The 24,718-nt window shown below is 38.3% G+C and overlaps 2 pseudogenes; one reads left to right on the top strand and one right to left on the bottom strand.

The window, feature by feature from the left end:
• Positions 1 to 1,617: 1,617 nt before the first annotated feature.
• LOC115900060 lies at positions 1,618 to 12,525 on the bottom strand (annotated as a pseudogene).
• Positions 4,415 to 4,589, top strand: LOC115900237 (annotated as a pseudogene).
• Positions 12,526 to 24,718: the final 12,193 nt, after the last annotated feature.

Here is a 24,718-nt window from a genome sequence, read left to right as displayed (position 1 = left end):
TGCTGTCTTTTAGGTCCAGGGAGTCAACAGTAAGCAAGATCTGTATGATCTCTGGTTTTTTTGAACCAGGAAAAGTGTGTGATAAACAAATAACTAAATCACATGTAGAGATGATTTATCTCAAAGTTTAGATAACATTATAAAAATTTAATAGCACCAAGAATTAATACAGTCATGTAGAATTTATTTGTTGAACAAGGTTATACATTTCCTTCCTATAATAGAAGTTGCTGTCACTGAATATGTCAACACACTTTCTCTCATTTTATCACCTAAAACAAGATTATAATAAAATACTTATTTAAGACATTTTCTATCACCAATACATAGATTTCATACACATCATTTTAACATTTGCAGAAAATGTCCATCATTTGTATACCATGTTTACACTGAAAAATTTTTAAGGTGGGGAAGATTTGAGTTCCTTTACGTAAAGTTTAAAAGGATTTTAAATGTGGAAGATAAAAGAGATCATTGGCAAGTCAGAGGCTCTGAAGTGGTTTAGAATAAAAACTGAAATATTCAATATCAGGTCTCAACTTCAGAAAATGTTTTTTTAATTTAAAAACTGGAATAAATGACATATTTAACTGCATATTCAGATTTATGACTGCACTGAAGAAAGTCATAATTATGTTTCTTCATCCTTATTATATAAATGATTTTTTCTCAACCATTCACATACTTATATCTAATTTCATTTTCCTCAGTATTGTTTATATTAGACATACACAAAATGTATTCTAAATAGATTTGTCACCCTTGAATCTTATGGTGTGAATCGTTTTCTAACAACAATTCTGTTCACCTTAAACTAAACATAAAATTATAATTCATGATGAAATACAAACTACCTCAAAGATTAAAACCTCATTATTGATTTAGAATTGCATGTTCTTATTATCCAAAAATTAGATGTTCAATGATATTCAAGCACACTGTGGTACATATGTATTGTACAAATCACAATGGAAAGGAGCAATGATCTTCCTGAGATAAGCTATCAGTTCTTAAAAATTATGACTAGAGATCATAAATTTTTCAAATGAAACATGATGACATGAAATATATATGTGAAATACACATGATGTCATAATGCTGAGGAACTTATTACCATTTTTTGTGTAATTTGGCAGTTTGAAAAAAATTAATTAACATTATGTTATTGTACCTGTCTCTTAAGTGTTTTATACACGTATACACACACATACATACATACATACATACTATACTTTTTATGATAACTTTAGGCAAAAGGCTTTTCTAGGTCTTTGGAAATTACTCAAACACATACTCTATGGAAAAACGATATAAAGTATAAAATGTCCCAGACACCATCAGTTTGTTTTCTCCTAGAAAACACAGGATTTCCCAAAGGTGAATCTAGGAAGTTGAGAGTTTCTAGGAAGTTGAGTATATCTTTCACTCAGCACTTAATCTGACCAAAATAAAAAATAAAAAATAATAATAACAAAAAAGGAAAGGACTTTTTTAGCTTCTTACTTCTCCAAATTAGGATGAATGAGTGGAATGAAGGATGTATGATTCCAATAGCATGGCAGAGCATGACGACAGGTTTATCGTGCAGCCTCCTAGGATTCCAAACCGAAATGATTAGGAACAGAGGAAACTGCACATAAAAGCTTTGCAAACACAGTCTGCAAACTGCACAAACACAGTTTGCAAAGCTTTTGTGTGGACCTTGGTGCTGGGATCTTGAGCTCCTTTGCCATGAAGCTGCATCTTCTTGAGATGTTTGCTCAGAGAAGACATTAACAGCAGAAAATATATCAGGGACATGGTAAAAGGTATTCAGTTTGCAAGCATGGATATAGTCAAGTTTGAAAGGTGTATCGTGTTCCTCGGTTTGATCTTCCAAGTCACGTTTCCTTCATATTCTTTTATCCACACATTCATATACATGTTTACCAGTACAAGATGACAAACCAACAATAGCAAAGGCTCCAGCATTATCACTGGAATGACACTCTTAAGTCTCTTTTTAGGTGAAGAAAACTAAGGTTGGAGAAATTGGCAATCTTGAGCAAATAAAATATGCTGAGGCTACTAGCAAGCCAGATGCTGAAATGGTTGGTTACTGTCCAGACATTATAAACAGTAATTCTTAATTCTAAACTCTATGAAGCTGGATTAAACACCGTTGAATACCAATGTAACAATACTGTCCAGAGGAAACCAACTCTGGAGACTGACAGAACAGTGAGAATTTATCAGCTGAGGGGATCTTTTGTCTCTTGGCCCAGCCAATAAAATGTATCAATGCTATGAACCCATTGGCAAAATTTCCAATAACAAATAGGACCACTACAATAATTGAAACAACAATGTGTAGAAAAGTTATCGTATCTGAACAGAAAAGAAAGAAAAAAATACAAGCTTGATATTACCGGTTGTGATGTCTTCAATAGCTTGACCTTAAAAGTTGTATACACCTGATTTCTGAATGTGCCATAACATTCTTTTTGTTTATTTTATTTTATTTTTTTGAGATGGAGTCTTCCTCTGTCGCCCAGGCTGGAGTGCAGTGGCCGGATCTCAGCTCACTGCAAGCTCCGCCTCCCGGGTTCACGCCATTCTCCTGCCTCAGCCTCCCGAGTAGCTGGGACTACAGGCGCCCGCCACCTCGCCCGGCTAATTTTTTGTATTTTTCCTAATGATGGGGTTTCACCGTGTTAGCCAGGATGGTCTCGATCTCCTGACCTTGTGATCCACCCGCCTCAGCCTCCCAAAGTGCTCGGATTATGGGCGTGAGCCACCGCGCCCAACAACATTCGTTTTACTTTTAAACACTGTGACCAATGTCAAACAAAAAAGCACCAGCTTATGCTAATGGATGAATTTGATGCTGTCTTTATGGAAAACATTCTTATTTTCAAAACAGCTCAAGTTAGCTTATTCATTCCATGTCTGTTCTTGTAACAGGATGGAATTATTTGTACCAAAGTTGAAGTGAAACCTAAATATTCATTTGCCAGCATGCAAATAAAGACATATCTTCTTTCATTGTTTTGCGATGTTTTACTTGTTTAACAATACATAATTTGCGTTCAGCAGCTTCAGTTGTTAATAGGGAAATTTTACTACCCAGTACATAGTTCATACTGTAAATGTCTAAATTGTTAAAAAGAGCTTATTCATAAATAGGATCATCACCAATAATGGATTGATTTTTATACAAAATTTAAATCCATAGAATACAAACTTTTTTTTAATCAAAATTATCCAAAGGTTTCTTGAGAAATACAGGAAGGTCAATATACCTTAAAATCTGGTTGCTGCTAACCAATACTTTTGGGTGAATTTATTGTTACCAAGCTCATAAACACACAAACACACACACATGTACACAGGCACACGCACACATACACACACAAACACACACTCTTACACCCCTCAGGGATGGAAGGAGTTAATTTCTCGGAAAATGCGTTTCCAGGAGGTCATCCTGGTGAATGAAGTTAGTCCTATTTTCCCCCTCAGCATTTTCACCTCATACGAAAATATGTATCAAACATATCTCTCATGCTTTGGTCCTTAGTAAAGTTACTCTCAAGTCTATCTGATGTTTAAGTATTTATTACTTCATTAAAATATTTATCAATTTTGTAAATGTTCCTGAGTATCACACCCTTTGATATTTAGTCTTACAGTATCCTCCCACCACAGGCAAGGGAACTACCATACCCCTGGATTCTCAGTTCACTCACATAATTTATTTTAATGAACAGAATATTGGTAGAATTTACACAGGGATTTGAGATGGTTTCTATGTCGCGTTACCTTGCTCTTTTCCATTTATCAAGACAACATCGCCTGGCTACTACACTGTTCCCAGAAGGAGAAAAGAAAGTAATGGAGTCAGATTGCCCCTGCCTGATCCAGCCTAAACTGGCGAAACTTTAGCTCCAAGATGCAGAACTCGGCCCATCAAACCACCAGAGCCATCTACCAAACCCGGCTTAGAAAAACGGAACCCAAAAGACATGTGAGATAGCAATATCCAACGTAGTTTTGGAGGGATTTCTCTAGCAAAACAAACAAACAAACAAAAATACTAACTAATGAACTAATATAGGTACTCTGTTAAACCAAGAAGAGTGTGGGAAATACATCCACGCTTGTTGTGTCAGAAATTCAGGAACCAAAAGAAGAACAGATGAAGAATGGCAAAGTTTTGACATGTGAGGTAGGTAACTAAAGCTAGTAAAAAACCTTTGGAAAGATCTTGGTACTTCAGGTAAAACATTCTCTTATTTCCACAGGTTGTAGCTAAAATAAAGTTCCTACTTCAGCTCTCTTAGAGTTGTATGTGAATGTACATAAATGGTGGATTGTTTCCTAGGTATATCATGAGCAGTGTAATTAACCATTTTTATAGAATATTTCTCCCATCGCTTCTCGGCCTTTTGGCTAAGATCAAGTGTAGAATATTTCTCCTAATTAATTCTTAAAACTTTTTTTATTATACTTTAATTTCTGGGGTACATGTGCAGAACGTGCAGCTTTGTTACATAGGTATACACATGCCATGGTGGTTTGCTGCAGCCATCAACCTGTCACCTACATTAGGTATTTCTCCTAATGCTACCCATACCCTAGCCACGGATCCCCGAGCAGGCCCCAGTGTGTAATGTTCCCCTCTCTGTGCCCATGTATTCCCATTGTTCAACTCCCACTTATGAGTGAGAACATGCAGTATTTGGTTCTCTGTCCTTGTGATAGTTGCTGAGAATGATGGTTTCCAGCTTCATTCATGTCTCTGCAAAAGATATAAACTCATCCTTTTTTATGGCTGCATAGTATTCCACAGTGTATATGTGCCACATTTTCTTTTTCCAGTCTATTATTGATAGACATTTGGGTTGGTTCCAAGTCTTTGCTATTGTGAATAGTGCCACCATAAACATACGTGTGCATGCGTCTTCATAGCAGAATGATTTATAAACCTTGGGGTATGTACCCAGTAATGAGATTACTGGGTCAAATGGTATTTCTAGTTCTAGATCCTTGAGGAATCCCCACACTGTCTTCCACAATGGTTGAACTAATTTATACCCTAGCAACAATGTAAAAGTGTCCCTATTTCTCCACATCCTCTCCAGCATCTGTTGTTTCCTGACTTTTTAATCATCACCATTCTAACTGGCATGAGTTGATATCTCATTGTGGTTTTGATGTGCATTTCTCTAATGACCAGGAGATGGCTGAGATGACAGGGTTTTCTAAATATACAATTATGTCATCTGCAAATAGAGACAATTTGACTTCCTCTCTTTCTATTTGAATACCCTTTATTTATTTCTCTTGACTGATTGTCCTGGCCAGAACTTCCAATGCTATGTTGAATAGGAGTGCTGAGAGAGGGCATGCTTGTCTTATGCCAGTTTTCAAAGCAAATGCTTCCAGGTTTTGCCCATTCACTATGATATTGGCTGTGGGTTTTTCATAAATAGCTCTTACGATTTTGAGATACATTCCATCAATACCTAGTTTATTGAGAGTTTTTAGAATGAAGGGTGTTGAATTTTGTCGAAAACTTTTTCCGCATCTATTGAGATAAACGTGTGGTTTTTGTCATTTGTTCTGTTTATGTGATGGACTGCGTTTATTGATCTGCGTATGTTGAACTAGCTTTGCATCCCAGGTATGAAGCTGACTTCATCGTGGTCGATAAGCTTTTTGATGTGCTGCTGGATTCGGTTTCCCAGTATTTTATTGAGGATTTTTGAAATGATGTTCATCAAGGATGTTGGCCTGAAATTCTCTTTTTTTATTGTGTCTCTGCCAGGTTTGGGTATCAGGATGATGCTGGCCTCATAAAATGAGTTAGGAAGGATTTCCTCTTTTTCTATTGTTTGAAATAGTTTTAGAAGGAATGGTACCAGCTCCTCTTTGTACCTCTGGTAGAATTCAACTGTGAAAAGAAGGCCTGGTCCTGGACTTTTTTGGGTTGGTAGGCTATTAATTATTGCCTCAAATTCAGAACATATTATTGGTCTATTCAGGGATTCGCCTTCTTCATGGTGTAGACTTGGGAGGGTGTATGTGTCCAGGAATTTATCTATTTCTCCTAGATTTTCTAGTTGATTTGCGTGGAGGTGTTTATAGTATTCTCTGATGGTAGTTTGTATTTCTGTGAAATCAGTGGTGATATTCCCTATATCATTTTTATTGCGTCGGTTTGATTCTTCTCTCTTTTCTTCTTTATTAGTCTGGCTAGCGGTCTATTTTGTTGGTCTTTTCAATCCTGGATTATTTGATTTTTGAAGAGCTTTTCGTGTCTCTGTCTCCTTCAGTTCTGTTCTGATCTTAGTTATTTCTTGTCTTCTCCTAGCTTTTGAACTTGTTTGCTCTCACTTCTCTACTTATTTTAATTTTGATGTTAGGGTGTCAATATAGAGCTTTCCTGTTTTCTCTTGTAGGCATTTAGTGCTATAAATTTCCGTGTACACACTGCTTCACTGCTTAAAATTGTTCCAGAGATTCTGGTGCATTGTGTCTTCTTTCTAATAGTTAGCTCTTCTTCCTGCATCACTGCATCGATACCGTTACTATTATGTAATGCCCTTCTTTCTCCCTTTTGACCTTTGTTGGTTTACATTTTGTTTTATCAGAGATTAGGATCGCAACTCCTGCTTTTTTTTTTTTTTTTTTTTTTTTTTTTTTGCTTTCCATTTGCTTGGTAAATATTTTTCCATCCCTTTATTTTGAGCTTAGATGTGTCTTTGCACATGATATGGGTCTCCTGAATATAGCACACTGATGGGTCTTGACTCTTTATCCAATTTGCCAGTCTGTGTCTTTTAATTGGGGTATTTAGCCCATTTACATTTAAGGTTAATATTGTTATGTGTGAATTTGATCCATCACAATGATGTTAGCTGGTTGTTTTACCCCGTAGTTGATGCAGTTTCTTCATAGTGTCGATGTTCTTTACAATTTGGTATGTTTTTGCAGTGACTGATACTGGTTGTTCCTTTCCATGTTTAGTGCTTCTTTCAGGAGCTCTTGTAAGGAAGGCCTGGTGGTGACAAAATCTCTCAGCATTTTCTTGTCTGTAAAGCATTTTATTTCTCTTTCGCTTATGAAGCTTAGTTTGGCTGGATATGAAATTCTGGGTTGAAAATCCTTCTCTTTAAGAATGTTGAATATTGGCCCCTACTCTCTTCTGGCTAGGAGGGTTTCTGCCGAGAGATCCACTGTTAGTCTGATGGGCTTTCCTTTGTGGGTAACCTGACTTTCTCTCTGGCTGCCCTTAACATTTTTTCATTCATTTCAACCTTGGTGAATCTGACAATTATGTGTCTTAGTGTTGCTCTTTTCGAGGAATATCTTTGTGGTGTCCTCTATATTTCCAGAATTTGAGTGTTGGCCTGTCTTGCTCAGTTGGAGAAGTTCTTCTGGATAATATCCTGAAGAGTGTTTTCCAACTTGGGTCCATTCTTCCCACCACTTTCAGGTACACCAATGAATCATAGGTTTGGTCTTTTCACATAGTCCCATATTTCTTGGAGGTTTTGTTTGTTCCTTTTTATTCTTTTTTCCGTAATCTTGTATTCTAGCTTTATGGCATTAAGTTGATCTTCAGTCACTGATATCCTTTCTTCTGCTTGATCGATTCGGGTATTGATACTCGTGTATGCTTCACGAAGTTCTTGTGCTGTGTTTTTCAGCTCCATAAGGTCATTTATGTTCTTCTCTAAACTGTTTATTCTAATTAGCAATTTGTCTAACCTTTTTGCAAGTTTCTTAACTTCCTTGCCTTGGGTTAGAACATGCTCCTTTAACTCATGGGAGTTTGTTATTACCCACCTTCTAAAGCCTACCTCTATCGATTCGTCAAATTCATTCTGCATCCAGTTTTGCTCCCATGCTGGCGAGGAGTTGTGATGCTTTGGAGGAGAAGAGGCATTCTGGTTTTTTGGAATTTCCAGACTTTTTGTGTGGTTTCTCCCCATCTTTGTGGATTTATTCACTTTTGGTCTTTGATATTGGTGACCTTTGGATGGGTTCTTTGAGTGGAAGTGCTATTTCTTTCTGTTTGTTAGTTTTCCTTCTGACAGTCCCCTCTGCTGCAGGTCTGCTGGAGTTTGCTGGAGGTCCACTCCCTACCCTGTTTGCCTGGGTATCACCAGCAGAGGCTGCAGAACAGCAAAGATTGCTGCCTATTCTTTCCTCTTGAAGATTTGCACCAGAGGGGCACCTGCCAGATGCCAGCCAGAGCTCTCCTGTGTTAGGTGTCTGTTGGTCCCTACCGGGAGCTGTCTCCAAGTCAGGATACACAAGGATCAGGGATCCACTTGAGGAGACAGTCTGACCCTTAGCAGAGCTCAAACACTGTGCTGGGAGGTCCGCTGCTCTGGTCAGAGCCATCAGGCCAAGACGTTTAAGTCTGCTGAAGCTGTGCCCACAGCCACCCCTTCCCCCAGGAGTTCTGTCCCAAGGAGATGGGGATATTATCTATAAGTCCCTGACTGGGGCTGCTGCCTTTTTTTCACAGATACCCTGCCCAGTGAGGAGAAATCTGGCAGTCTGGTCACAGCAGCCTTGCTGAGCTGCAGTGGGCTCCACCCAGCTCGAACTTCCTGGCAGCTACCTTTACACCATGAATACAAAACCACGTACTCAAGACTCAGTGACGGCGGACACCCCTCTCCCCACCAAGCTCAAGCATCCCAGGTCGATCTCAGGCTGCTGCTGCGCTGGCATTGTAAATTTCAAGTCAGTGGATCTTAGTTTGCTGGGCTCCATGGGAGTGGGACCCGCTGAGCCAGACCACTTGGCTCCCTGGCTTCAGCACCCCTTTCCAGGGGAGTGAACGGTTCTGTCTCACTGGTGTTCCAGGCACCACTGGGGGATGGGAGAAAAAAAAAAAAAAAACCTCCTACAACTAGTTCAGTGTCTGCCCAAATGGCCGTCCAGTTTCGTGCTTGAAACTCAAGGCCCTGGTGGGGTAGGCACCGAGGGGAATCTCCTGATCAGTGGGTTGTGAAGACCATGGGACAAGTGCATTATCTGGGCTGGAGGGCAAGCTTTTTGTTGTTGTTGTCGTTTTTGTTTTTGTTTTCTTTCTGTTTTTTTTCTTTCTTTCTTTTTTTTTTTTTTTTTTTTTTTTTGAGACGGAGTCTCGCTCTGTCACCCAGGCTGGAGTGCAGTGGCCGGATCTCAGCTCACTGCAAGCTCCGCCTCCCGGGTTTACGCCATTCTCCTGCCTCGGCCTCCCAAGTAGCTGGGACTACAGGGTCCGCCACCTCGCCCGGCTAGTTTTTTTGTATTTTTTAGTAGAGACGGGGTTTCACCGTGTTAGCCAGGATGGTCTCGATTTCCTGACCTCGTGATCCGCCCGCCTCGGCCTCCCAAAGTGCTGGGATTACAGGCTTGAGCCACCGCGCCCGGCCTGGAGTGCAAGTTTGCTCCTTGCTCAGTTCCTCACCGCTTCCCTTGGGTAGGGGAGAAAATTCTCCAACCCTTTGTGCTTCCCACATGAAGCAATGCCCCACCCTGCTTCAGCTAGCCATCTGTGGGCTGCACCCACTGTCCAACCAATCCCAGTGAGATGGATCGGGTACCTCAATTGGAAATACAGAAATCACCCGGTTCCTACGTTGGTCTTGCGGGGAGCTGCAGACGGGAGCTGTTCCTATTTGGCCATCTTGCCGGCAAGCCAAATTATTTTCCTAATTAATACTTTTAGATAAAATTATAATGCACACTTAAAAATGAGCCAAAACAAAAATGGTAAATACAACAAAGTATCATAAACACTCGTGTAACTGTCATGCCGAGCAAGACATGCCTAGGCAAAGAGCCTAGGCCCACCTCCATGCTACTTTTCAAGCCCCTTAACATTTCTTCAAATCTCCTGGGGTAAGCAATATCTGTAATTTACAGTGATCATTTACTTTATTGTCTTTATACCTTACCAACTAGGTATGCAACCCTAAACTCCTAAACATAGTTTTACCTACTTTAAACCATATGTAAATGTAGTCTTGCATGTTCTTGTTCATGGCTTCTTGGACTAACATTGTTTCTGAAATTTAGTTACATAGTTGCATGTACATGATCCATATCTTTTTATTTCTCTATATTTCCCATTGCATAAATTTACTGTAATGGTTCATCTGTCCTTAGCGGATATCTACCTGGGGGTTTTCATGTTTAAGCAGTTATGGATAATGCTACTATGAGCATTCTTTCACATATAATTTGATGCAATTTCTTTGGATATGTAGAATCACAGGGATCTTGACTATGACTTTGAAATTCTCTTCACAGATGTAGAAAAGTCCAAAATATAATTTAACTACATTTACTCTTTTTATCTTTACCTCCAGTCTACATATAGCTATTGGGAGGCTGAGGCAGGCAGATCACCTGAGGTCAGGAGTTTGAGACCTGCCTGGCCAATATGGTGAAACTCTGTCTCTACTAAAAATACAAAAAATTGGCCAGACACGGTCGCTCACACCTGTAATCTCAGCACTTTGGGAGGTCAAGACAGGCAGATCACCTGAGGTTAGGAGTTCAAGATTAACCTGAACAACATGGAGAAACCTTGTCTCTACTAAAAATACAAAATTAGACAGGTGTGGTGGTGCATGCCTGTAATCCCAGCTACTCAGGAGGCTGAGGCAGGAGAATCACTTGAACCCAGGAGGCGGAGGTCGTGGTGAGCCAAGATTGCTCCATTTCACTCTAGCCTCAGCAACAAGAGCGAAACTCTGTCAAACAAACAAACAAACAAAACCAAAAAGGAAACATTAGCTGGGCATGGTGGCAGGTGCCTGTAATCCCAGCTACTCAGGAAGGAAACTGAGGCAAGATAATCGCTTGAACCTGGGAGGTGGAGGTTGCAGTGAGCCAAGATCATGCCTTTGCACTCCAGCCTGGGCAACAAGAGCAAAACTCTGCCAAAAAAAAAAAAAGAAAAGAAAAGAAAAGAAAAAAAAATACTACTTGAGAGTGGGTACTTTACAAACAAAAGAGGTTTAATTGATTCACAGTCTCACATGGCTAGGGAGGTCTCAGGAAACTTAGAATCAGGGATGGTGAAAAAAAAAGCAGGCACCTTCTTCACAAGGCTGCAGGAAGCAGTGACCAGGGAGAAGTGCCAGACACTTATCAAACAACCAGAACTTGTGAGAACTCACACACTATAATGAGAACAGAAAGGGGGAAATCTGTATCTGCCCCCATGATCCAATCCCCTCCAACAAGGTCACTCCCTTGATACATGGGGATTACAATTTGATAGAAGATTTGATATAAGGTTGTTTGCAACTCAAAGGATAAATAGCTTGAGGAGAGGAAAGCCCCATTGTCTATGATGTGTTTATTTCACATTGCATGCCTGTATCTAAACATCTGATGTACTCCATGAATATATATAACTACTATGTATGCACAAAATAAAAACTAAAATAAAAATAAATAAAGATGGGTACATTTTATCACTTTTGGAAAAATCTCCAGAAGGTTTCTTATGTCCCATTTTCTATCTTCTAATCTTCCAGGATTCCAGAATTACGTTAGATGTTCTGGCTGTAGCTTCAATGTCTCTTACCATCTGGTCTTATATTTTCCATCTCTTTGTCTCTTTTTACTTTAGACTTCTTTCTGTCTACTTATATTCCAGTTCACGAATTGTCTCTTCTGTCATGTCTAACTTGATGTTAACACTGTCTATCGGATTCTCAGTGCTGATTATTCACTTTTTTAGTTTTAATATTTTAGGTGTAGAAATAATCTTTTATTCTCCTTCCATAAATCATCATCTATGGGAATACTGAAAAACTACTCTTACCACCAAGTTCTTAAAGAAAGGGTTTTGGGTTTCTATTGGTGGTGGTTGTTTTCTAGTATGCTTGACATTAACACTGTAAACATTTTCTAATTTTCCCAACACTTTGGTCACAGAATAGAATAAAAGCATGGCCTAGGCATTCTCCTGCAAGTTGGAAAAAGCTGGAGCTTGATTTCATGTGAGAAGCGTTTTTGGATAGCCCCTTGTCTGTTGATGGGCCCTCACCACAAACTCTCCTCACAAGAAAATTCGATGAGGAGCACTGGATCTCCAAATGCCATCCCAATAAATAAAATGTAGTACCTCGAGCACAGCTTCACTGCTCTAACCCATGAATTAATTTTTATTATGTTTATATTGCAGAAATAGGGCTCTGTGCCTTTCATCTTTGTCATTACTCAAATGAGATATTGAAGATGTGAGGGCTAATTTACATTTGATTTGTTTAGTCCTAAACTTCTCTGTTTAAAAATATGAGATTGATCATGAAATGGCTTAGTCATCTCTCTTACTACGGAATTATATTTGCACTAAACACTAAATCTTACAGTGTTTAGTGTTCCTTGGATTAGTTTAAGGTCATCCATAAACAATTATTTTCTTAATGTATTTTAAACTAGACTACACTTAATTTCTAAATATAGATGTATTCAGCTTGACTTGAATTTGACTGTATACTGATGTAACTTACCCATAATGATATTTTAAAAACTACTTCAACATTATCAAAATTATGAATGTAAATATTTCAAAAATAAATTATTTAGTAGAATAAATATAGATAGAGATGAAGATAATAATGGGCTACAAGGGAGAATGCTATCTGATAAAGGTGACTTCAGTCCATTATTCTATGTGCTAGAAGTCAGGGTGATGGGAGAACACTGTTCCTCATGGCTTTATAATTCTCACATTATTCTCAGCCTCAGGGCTCAAACTGGAAGAATACCTTCACATAGTAATTCATCAAGAATAACTTAAAACCAACTCAAGTTCCAATGATTTACTTGCTACATTTTTCCTGTTACTAAATTCTAAAAATCAAGCCACACATGACCTCCAACAAATAGTACTCTCTGTTTGGTTTCTTTCTTTCTTTCTTTCTTTTTAATTTTCATTTGAACATGTACAAAGACTCTGCATTTATACAGTACATAAACTTTATTACATATATCAATAGCATCATTAGCAAGCCAAATTCTTTCAAATACTTTTTTACATTCTCAGCTACTATGACTAAATCTGGATTATTTTATTATAGCAGCCAAAGTAGCATGACAAATAAAAAAAAAAACCCAAAGATTGCACTAAACAAGTTTTATACCTTAAAGCATTTACTTTTCCCTGCTTTTTCTCTAATAGAGAGCCAAGAAATGTACAGCGGAAAAATATTTTGTCAAACACACGTGTGCACCTATTGATCACAAATTGTGATATTTGAATGGTAACAATATGAGTACAATTATTTTACTTAGGGATAAATTTAGGGATAATTATTTTATATATTTAATATCTATGGTCATACAGTTTGTTGGAAATTTACTAATTTCTGCCACTTCAAAATGTGCATTGTAAATAATTAAATTGGAAATAAGAACAAAAGGTGCCTAGCAACATATAGATATACAAAATTTGATTTTAGGTTTGGGGGTACATGCGACGCTTTGTTACATAGATAAACATGTGTCACGGGAGTTTGTTGTACATGTTATTACAGGTATTAAGCTCAGTACCCAATAGTTATCTTTTCTGCTACTTTCCCTCTTCCCACCCTCCTCCATCAAGTAGACCAGAGTATCTGTTATTTCCTTCTTTGTGTTCATAAGCTCTTATCATTTAGCTCCCAGTTATAAGTGAGAACATGTGTTATTTGATTTTCTGTTTCTGCATTCATTTGATAAGGATGATAGCCTCCAGCTGCATCCATGTTCCCACAAAAGACACAATCTCATTCTTTCCTATGGGGTGCATAATATTCAATGGTGTATACATACCACTTTTTTTAATCCACTCTGTCATTGATGGGCATTTAGGTTGATTCCATGTCTTTGCTATTGTGAACAATGCTGCAATGAATATTCGAATGCGTGCAGCTTTATGGTAGAATGCTTCATGTTTCTCTGGGTATATATCCAGTAATAGGATTGCTAGGTCGAATAGTAGTTCTGCTTTGAGCTCTTTCAGAAATCGCCATACTGCTTTCCAAAATGGTTGAACTAATTTACACCCCCATCAACAGTGTATAAGGGTTTTCTTTTCTTCACAACCTCACCAGTACGTTATTTTTTAACTTTTTTTCCAAATGTTACTGGGGATCGCGTGGTGCTTGGTTATATGAGTAAGTTATTTAGTGCTGATTTGTGAGAGCACTCATCACCCTAACAGTATACACCGCACCCCATTTGTAGTCTTTCATCCTTGTCCCCCTCCCACACTTCCCCTCAAGTCGCCAAAGTCCATTGTATCATTCTTATGCCTTTACATTCTCATATCTTAGCTCCCACATATCAGTGAGAATATACAATGTTTGATTTTCCATTCCTGAGTTGCTTCACTTAGAATAATAGTCTCCAATCTCATCCAGGTCAGTGCAAATGCTGTTAATTCATTTCGCTGAGTAGTATTCCATTACATATATACATATATATAGGATTACATATTTGGTATCCATCTATATCTATCTATATCTACCTATATCTATATCTGTATCAGTTTCTTTATCCACTCGTTGACTGATGGGCATTTGGGCTGGTTCTATGATTTTGCATTCCGAATTATGCTGCTATAAACATGCATGTGCAAATATCTTTCTTGTATAATGACTTCTTTTCCCCTGGGTAGATATCCAGTCGTGGGAATCCTGCTTGCCACTCTGTGCCATTTAACTGTGTCATTTAGCCCATTTACATTCAAGATTAATATTGATAGGTGTGGATTTGATCCTGTCATGTGCTGTTAGCTTGTTATTGTGTTTGCTTGTTTGTGTGGTTGCCTTAAAGTGACACTGGTCTCTTTGTTTAAGGGTGTTTTTTTTATTAGCTGGTAGTGGTCTTTCTTTTCTATACTAAGTGCCCCTTTCAAGATCTCTTGTAAGGCAGATCTGGTGGTAATAAAGTCCCTCAACATTTGCTTATCTGAAAAAAATCTTCATTTTCCTCAACTTAAAAAGCTTAATTTGGTTGGATATGAAATTCTGGGTTGAAGATTTTTTTCTTTAAGAGTGTTGAATGTAGGCCTCCAATCTCTTCTGATTTGTAAGAATTCAGCTGACAGATCTGCTGTTAGCCTGATGGAAATCCCTTTGTAGGTGACCTGCCCTTTCTCTCTGGCTGCCTTTAACATTCTTTCTTTTATTTCCATCTTGGAAAATCTGATGATTATGTATCTTGGAGATGATCTTGTGTAGAATCTTGCATGAGTTCTCTGTATTTCCTGAATGTCTGTTGGCCTCTCTAGCAAGGTTGGGAAATAGTTCGTGAATGATATTCTGAAATATACTTTCCAAGTTGTTGGCTTTCTGGCTCTCCCTTTCAGGGATTCCAATGATTTATAGATTTAACCTCTTTTCATAATCCCATACTTCTCAGGGGTTTTGTTCATTCCTTTTTATTATTTTTTCTTTATTTTTGTCTGACTGTCTTATTTCACAGAACCAGTCTTCAAGTTCTGAAATTCTTTCCTCAGATTGCTATATTCTGCTGAAATATATCTCCCATGTTTACCACACCTTGGCCAAAAAATAAAATTTGCCAAAAATCCAGACACTCCCCATATATACCTTCTTGTTGATATCGTTTCCCTTTAGTTTTCTTCCTTCCAACTATTCCAATTGTTATGATAATCACTCATACATTTCATTTTAGAGTTTTACCACAAATGTAATAAATTACAATGTATTAAAAATATATTTTTGAAAACTTCATATAAATTGACTTAAATTGAATGTATTTTCGATATTAATAATTCCTCTCACATCTGTGAATATTACCTATTTAGCTCAAATTTGTTCATTTTCTTTGCTATGTAAATTCTTTGTAAACATATCACTCTGGTTTGCTTTTTGATTGCCGTACAGAACTCGACTGTTTAAGTATGCCATAATTTATTTATCATTTTATCACTGATGGTCATTTGGGAGAATTTTCAACTTTAGCTACTAAAACACAGTGATATGCACTTTTTTCATATGTATTCCAGTAGGAGTACAAATATTGGTTCTTGTGAGGTGATCCTCCATCATAATCAGATAATGTCATGCTCAGCCAAAGGAATTCTTTCAATTGATAATCCTAGGAGAAGTGTCTGAAAATTTTCAGAGCTTCATGTCCTTTTCAAAATTAAAAACAAAAACCAGAATAATTTTTGAACTTTTATATTTATATAAAATATTATTGAACAACATTTTACAATACTTTTTTATTCACATTTGAAATGCAACTTTAGTTTTAAAATTACATATTACTCTTTTTTCATTCTATGACTCTGATTTCACACACATTTCTTTTCTTTTTTTTTTTTTTTTTGAGACGGAGTCCTGCTGTGTCGCCCAGGCTGGAGTGCAGTGGCGCGATCTCGGCTCACGGCAAGCTCCGCCTCCCGGGTTCACGCCATTCTCCCGCCTCAGCCTCCGAGTAGCTGGGACTACAGGCGCCCGCCACCACGCCTGGCTAGTTTTTTGTATTTTTAGTAGAGACGGGGTTTCACCATGTTAGCCAGGATGGTCTTGATCTCCTGACCTCGTGATCCACCCGCCTCGGCCTCCCAAAGTGCTGGGATTACAGGCTTGAGCTACCGCGCCCGGCCCACATACATTTCTTAAGAATAAATTATATATACTTATTCCTATTACATTATTAACTTTTCTAATCTTTTTTCTTGAAGTTTCAAATTCTCTTTTGTTATCAGCAAGTAGAGTTATACCAGAGATATTTTCTTCAATCAAACATTGTGTCAAGTGACTTTGTGAAAATATGATTAGTTATCAGCATATCATAAGGGAAAATTAGATTGTTTAGATTGTTTAACAACCCTTGAAAGAACTCATGAAAAAAGTGTTAAAATATTAAAATGATTGTACATTTAATATGGGCATCATAGGAAAATACAAATTCTATCATTACTAGTATGGAAAAAAATGATTGGTAGTTAACTTCCCATGTCTGGGCAAACACACATTAAAAAAGGGCAAGCCTAGGCCGGGCGCGGTGGCTCAAGCCTGTAATCCCAGCACTTTGGGAGGCCGAGACGGGCGGATCACGAGGTCAGGAGATCAAGACCATCCTGGCTAACAGGTTGAAACCCCGTCTCTACTAAAAAAAAAAAAAAAAAAAAAAAAAAACTAGCCGGCCGAGGTTAGGCTAGCCGCCTGTAGTTGGGACTACAGGCGGACACCTGTAGTCCCAGCTACTCGGGAGGCTGAGGCAGGAGAATGGCGTAAACCTGGGAGGCGGAGCTTGCAGTGAGCCGAGATCCGGCCACTGCACTCCAGCCTGGGCGACAGAGCGAGACTCCGCCTCAAAAAAAAAAAAAAAGGGGGGGGGGCCTAATATCAATGGTGATGATTCCTTTTAAGGTCTTGATCTTAAACTCTATGCAATCCTGATTTCCGAATGTGCAGTAAAATTCTTGGTTCTTCTAAATTAAATTCTGGGACCAGTGCCGAACAAGAAAGCACTGGGGCATACTAATGGATGAGTTCAATGCTGTCTTTATGGAAAACATGTAATTTTCTTTTCTTTTTTTTTTTTTTTTCTTTTTTTTTTTTTTGAGACGGAGTCTCGCTCTGTCACCCAGGCTGGAGTGCAGTGGCCGGATCTCAGCTCACTGCAAGCTCCACCTCCCAGGTTTACACCATTCTCCTGCCTCAGCCTCCCGAGTAGCTGGGACTACAGGCTCCCGCCACCTCGCCCGGCTAGCTTTTTGTATTTTTTTTAGTAGAGACGGGGTTTCACCGTGTTAGCCAGGATGAAAACATGTAATTTTCAAAACAGTTCAAATTAACTACTATTTAAACAATGTCTCGTCTTGCAATAGGCTGACATTTTTTCATAATAATTTTGAAGTAAAAGCTGATTTTTCATTCGCCAGCATGCAAATGAAGACATATTCTCTTTCATTGTTTTGCAATATTTTCCTTGTGTAGCCATAATTTGTGTTCAGCAACATAACTTGCTATGGAAATTTTTAAACCCAATACATAGATCATATATTGGATGTCTAAATTTCTGAAGGCAGCTTGATCATAACTTGTATCATGACTGCTGTTAATTTATTTTTCTCAGTACCAGATACATGTAAACAGAATCTAAATTTTTCCTATCAAAAGCATTCAAGATTTTCTTGGGAAGACATATACACCCATACACATATATACACACCCCACATGAATGGGAATAGTTTTTGTCCTACAGTTTCCAAAATGAAAAATAAACTTTAGGGATGTCACGCAGGTTGAAATGGCCCTATTTTCCCACTCAGAATTTTCAGCCCATTTTCAATATTTATTGAACTGATCTCTCATCCTTAGGCCTTTAAGGAATTCATTCTCTTAAGTCAATTTGATATTCAAATATTAATTAATTAAATATTCAGCACTTCTGCAAATATTCTTTGAGCACTTAAAAAAAGTGTTTTCAATTGAAGAATATTGACTTCTCTGTATATGATTATTTGGATATTTTTCTTTCATTTTAACTTATTTTTTATTATTTAATGGTTTAAGACTAACAGATGTTAAAATCAGTCTCCCATGTTGGGTTTTATTCATTTTCAGTTTTTACAGTATAATTGTTTCTAAGAAAAGATCTTGGAGTCAGACTGCCAGGACAGGAAATCAGGTTCTCTGCTTCATATAGGTATGATCTGAGAATCTATTTTACAACAACTATCAGCCTTAGGATAGCCATCTGTTAAATGCAGATGATAATAATACCCTCTTTGGATAGTCTTTATGAAGACTTAGTACACATTTGTGTAACTAATTTCAATTTCACCTGTCTGGTTCAGGCAGGAAACAAGGATTGCTAGTTTTTTATTTGATTCTATGTTACTTGATATGTTGAAGTTACCTATGAAAACTTCCACTTTTGAATAGATATAGTAGGTTCAAGACAGCAAGATGTCCTTCTGCAACAACTCAGATAAGATAAATAAAAGGCCAAAATTATGTGTGTATTCATCAAAGAGCTTGCAAGCAATAAGGACCATCTGAACTGAAATCCAGCACAAGGAGAGTCTTCATGTGTGAAGAGCAATTTATAAAGCAATCCTTACATCACAGAAAACTTTTTCTGCAGAAAATGTAAGACTACTCCAAAAATACGCCTGGAAATGCCAAGTGACTAGGCCAATAAAATATTTTTTTAAAATACAAATTTGGAGGACTAGTTTCTAATTTCAAAGTTTACTACAAGTTTACTGGACTAAATCAAGACACTGTGGTAATTGCGTCATGAGAGACAAAAGAACAATGAAACACAATTGAGAGTCCAGAAATTAGTAATGACATTCATGGTCAGCTGATTTTTAAAATCACACCATTGCAATTCAACAGGAATTAATCATTTTTCTCAACTAATTAGTTGAGAAAAATTAAATACCCACATGTATAAAGATGAATTTAGGCTACTGCCAATGCCCACATGGAAGCTGGCAGCCTTGGGCCAGCCTGCACCCCATCCCAGTCCAAGAGCCTATACCTTGCTACACTGCTGGTGCTGGCATGTGTTAACAAACTTGTGTTACACTGTCACTATTCAATGAAGAGCTTTGGCTGGTACCACCCTTCAGAATGTTGTGGCCAGCAATTCAGGAACACAATGGCCCTTCCAGCACAGCAGATTCCCAATGTTGAGGGTCTAGAGAACAAAGTCCGGGGTCCAAAACTAGACCCCAGAGTTAGAGTTAGAAACTTTGGCCCTCCTAAAATCTACCAGAAGCAAACTCATTTGATGGAATCCACAGTGAAAGCCCAAAGTGCATCAAATAAGATAAAAACAGAAAGAAAAAAAAAATTCCAAAGAATGGCAACTTCAAGACTGAAGAGTATCAGCCCACAGAGATGAGAAAGAACCAGCACAATAACTGCGGCAATTCAAAAAGCCTCCAAATGACCACACTAGTTCCCTCCCAGGCTCAAAAGGCAGAAATATTATTCAGAACATGGACAGGAACAAAGATAATGAGATTCAGGAGAAAGTCAAATCACAATCCAAAGATTCTGAGGAATGCCATAAAATGATACAGAAGACACAAGACAAAATGGTCATTTCAAGAAAAAAATCCAACTGATCTGATAGAGCTGAAAACATCACTTCAAGAATTTCAGAATACAAATGCAAGTGTTAACAGAATCAACACAGCTGGGGAAAGAATCTCAGAGCTCAAGGCCAGCTCTCTGAAATTAGTCAGGGAAAAATAAAAAAAAGTAAAGAAGAACACACCAAATCTCCAAGAAATATAAGATTTTGTTAAGAGACTAAATACATGACTCACTGGCATCCATGAAATACAGGAATAATAGAAGGCAAACAACTTGGAAAACCTATTTCCACAAAATTTTCCTCAACCTTGCTACAGAGGCCAGCATTCAAATTCAGGAAATGCTAAGAACCCCTACGAAATACTACACAAGAAGACTATACCCAAGACACCTAGGCATCAGATTCTCCAAGGTGAAAATGGAAGAAAAAATGCCATAGGCAGCTAGAGAGAAAGGGCAGGTCACCTACAAAGGTGACAGCATTGAGCTAACAGGGGACCTGTTAGCAGAAACTCTATAATCAGGAAGAGATGGGGGCTCATATTCAGAAATGTTTTGAAAAAGAATGTCCAATCAAGAATTTCATGTCCAGCCAATCTAAACTTCATAAGCGAAGTAGAAATAGGATCTTTTTCAGACAAACAAATGCTAAGGAATTTCATTACCACCAGATCTGTCTCACAAGAGGTCCTGAATGGATTGCTAATCATAGAAAGGAAAGACCATTATCAGCCACAACAAAATCACACTTAAGGACATAGACCAGTATCCTATAAAGTAACCACAGAAACCAGTCGTCATGATAAGCAGCTAACAACATGATGAAAGGATCAAATTCCCACATATGAATACTAACCTTGAATGTAAACAGGTTAAACCCCTGAATTAAAAGGCACAGAGTGGCAAGTTGGATAAAGAGGCAAGATGCAATGGTATGGTGTCTTCAAGAGACTCACTTACATGCAATGATACCCATAAGCTCAAATTTAAAAGACTGAGAGAAATCTACCAAGCAAATGGAAAATAGAAGCAGGGTTGCTATTCTAACTTTTCTTCTTTTTTCTTGTTTTTTGTTTGTTTGATTGTTTGTTTGTTTTGAGTCAGGGTCTCATTCTGTTGCCCAGGCCGTAGTGCAGTGGTGCAATCTCAGCCTACTGCCACCTCTACCTCCTGGTCTCAAGAAATCCTCCCAACTCAGTCTTGCAAGTACCTGAGACCACAGGTGTGCACCACCATGACTGGCTAATTTTTGTATTTTTTTTCTTGATGGAGACAGGATTTGGCCATCCTGCTCAGGCTGGTCTCAAACTCCTGGGGTCAAGTGATCCATCCACCTCAGCTCCTAAAGTACTGGTATTACAAGTCTGAGCCATGGCACCTGACCTTGATCATCTAATTTCATACAAAACTGTCTTTAACCAGGAAAGATCAAGAAAGAAACAGAAGGGCATTACATAATTGAAAAAGGCTCAATTCAGCAGGAAGACATGACTATTCTAAATGTATATGCACCCAACCCAGATTCATAAAGCAAATTCTCACAGACCTATTAAAAAATTAAGAAAACTACACAATACTAGTAAGAGATTTCAACACCCCACCAACAGCATTAGACAGAATATCAATGCAGAAAACTAACAAAGGTATTCAGGACCTGAAATAGACATTTAACCAAATGAACCTAATAGACATGCACAAAACAGTTCACCCCAAAACAACAGAATACACATTCTTCTCATCTGCACATGACATATAATCTAAAATCAACCACACGATCTAACATAAAACAATTCCTAGCAAACATGAAACAGAGAAAATCATACCAATCACATTCTTGGACCACAGCACAATAAAAATGTAAATAAATACTAAGAAAATACCTTAAAACCATATAATTACATAGAAATTAAACAACCTTCCCCGAATGACTTTTGGGTACATATTGAAATTAAGGCAGAAATCAATAAAGTCTTTGAACATAATGAGAACAAAGATACAACATACCAGAATCTCTGGGATATGGATAAGGCAGTGTTAAGAGGAGAGTTTGTAGCACTAAACACCCACATAAAAAAGTTAGAATGATCTCAAATTAATAACCTAACTTCACAAGAGAAACTAAACAAACAAGAGTAAACCAATGCCAAAGCTAGCAAAAGACAATAAATAACCAAAATCACTGATATCATTATGTGATTATATATAGATCATTATATAATTAAAATCCCCCATGTATCAATCTGCCAATATCTGCATTGCTATATATAAATAATACATATGAATATATAAATGAATAATCAGCCTTATTCCTCTCTATTGAACCATTTGACTACATTATCAGTAAGGAGACGGCATGAGATCACCAACAAAACAAGCCTGATTGATTAAAGCCTGAAGAATTGAGAGCTTGGGCGGTGTGACATTTTCAGTTTAGAGACAAGAGAAAGAACCAGCAAAGGAGATTGAGAAGAGGTGCCCAGTGAACAACGACAAAATCAGAAGATGGCAGCATCCCCCCAATAAATCATGCTCAATGCTGCTAATAGAGCATGCAACATGAAGACTAACCATTGGCAACACGCACTCACTGGTGATCTTAACAAATGTCAGATTTAATGGAGTGGTGACAGCAACAGACTCATTGGAATAGGCTGATAGGCCAATAGTTGAAGAGGCTTCATACTTTGCTAAATAACTATAAACCAAGAGGAAAGCAGAGTTGAAAAAGCTGAGTCCTGAGATCAGCCTCTGATGTGACAAATCAAAGACCCTCAGCCAGTTCTCAGGACTGAGCCAATTCACAGAAGCAGAGATAAACGACTGAAAGGAAGTCTAAGTCCTCTTGATAATGAACACTGAGGGGGTTGGTACATTTTGTATCCCTATTCAGTTAGCCTATCTGGCCTCTGCTGAAATCAGATGGATTATAGGATGAATGCACGTTAGCATAAACTTAAATCGCACTTGCAGGCGCTCTCTAGGATGTGGTACCTTCACTGAGCAGAACGTGGTTTCTGGCACTTTGTATGTGGTTTTTGATTTGGTGAATGCTTTTTAATCTACACGCATTATGAGAGAAAATCAAAACAATTTGTTTGGTGTGGTAAGAAGAAAAGCACTGCTTCACTGTTTTATGTCAGGGCTACGTCACTTCTGTTTTCAGATTAATTGGCATTTTGCAAAACATCACGTTAACTCAATATATTAATACTGTTACTTTAATTGGTATTCATAAGGAAGAAGTAGCAAGTTCCTTAAATATAGTAAAATAGTATTACTTTGAACAGAAGTAAAATACCAGAAGAAGAGAGACATAAACCTCAGAAGATTCAGGGACTTATAACATAGATGGTGTTTTTAGAGATCCAATGCTCCTGGTCCTTGTGTCAAAACATCCTTTTTAAAGTAAATGGCTCGTTTCCTGATACATAATTCTTCTCACTAAAAAAAAAGGCACAGTGTTTTTTGGACCTATTGGGATTTTGGAGTCAACATATTCCTCATTTGAGGATATTGCTGTGACTCACTAATGGAGCTTCCAAAGGCTACTGGTCTCAAGTGGAACCCAGAACAAAAAAGGGTTCCATAGCAGATATAGGATCTGGCCCAAGCTGCTCTGCCCATTGTGCCAGATGATCCAGCAGAATTCAAACATGCTAGAGGCATGCATAGTGGGCGTTATAGGACTCTGTCCAAGTCTCTGAAAAATCCATAGGAGTGGGGAGAGAAAAGCCCGAGGGAATTAGTGCAAGACCATTCCCTCTTCAGCAGAGGAGTGCCCTCTGTCTCCAAAACAAAACAGCAGGTGCAGAAGATTAGAGACAAGCGAAAGAACCAGCAAAGGAGATTGAGAAGAGGTGCCCAGTGAACAACGATAAAATCAGAAGAGGGCAGCATCCCCCAAATAAACCAGGTTCAATGCTGCTAATAGAGCAGGCAATATGAAGACTAACCATCGCCCCTCTAAGCATGAGCACCTCTAAGCACAAGACTCTGTGCAACTGTGGAAATCATATGCCCATAAAGCCAGCCATGATTGGAAGACATAAGCAAATCTGAGTGGTACAAGGAGTAGACAGTATTGGACGCAAACATGTGTTTCCTCAGATTCCCTTAACTGTCTCTTATTCCCTAGGCCACCACCTTGCCTGATCTAGATCATCCTACCATCCCTCCTATTGGGGCGTGAATGGAACACCACACTGTGGGCATGAGGTCTGTCTTTCATAACAGCCACCAAGGGAGCAGATGATGGAAAACAGAACAGCAGAGATGGTAGTTCTGCCTCAGGGAAACCCTTGCCAATGGGAAATAGAAGACAAAAGACAGCTGAACAGATACATTCTCCCTCCTCTCTCACTTCCATGGACTAATGCCGGCTGTGGTTTCCTCTTGCAGCTTTCTGGAAAAGTACTGGGATCCAAGTGCATGCATCTGATGACCACCATGCTGTCTCTCTCACCTTGTAGTGAAATGGACACAACACAGTCACATACACACAACACATTGTTATAACGCATCCCAACACGTTGTTTCACATCTGCTCTTGCCTCAATGTCCACGTGCTCTTGCCTGAATTTCCATGTGTCCCTGCCATTGCTGCCCTGGACTTACTTTCCAAAGAAATG

This window comes from Rhinopithecus roxellana, chromosome 10, assembly GCF_007565055.1.
Source record: "Rhinopithecus roxellana isolate Shanxi Qingling chromosome 10, ASM756505v1, whole genome shotgun sequence".
Taxonomy (NCBI): domain Eukaryota; kingdom Metazoa; phylum Chordata; class Mammalia; order Primates; family Cercopithecidae; genus Rhinopithecus; species Rhinopithecus roxellana.
This window is presented reverse-complemented; position numbering and strand designations above follow the sequence as displayed.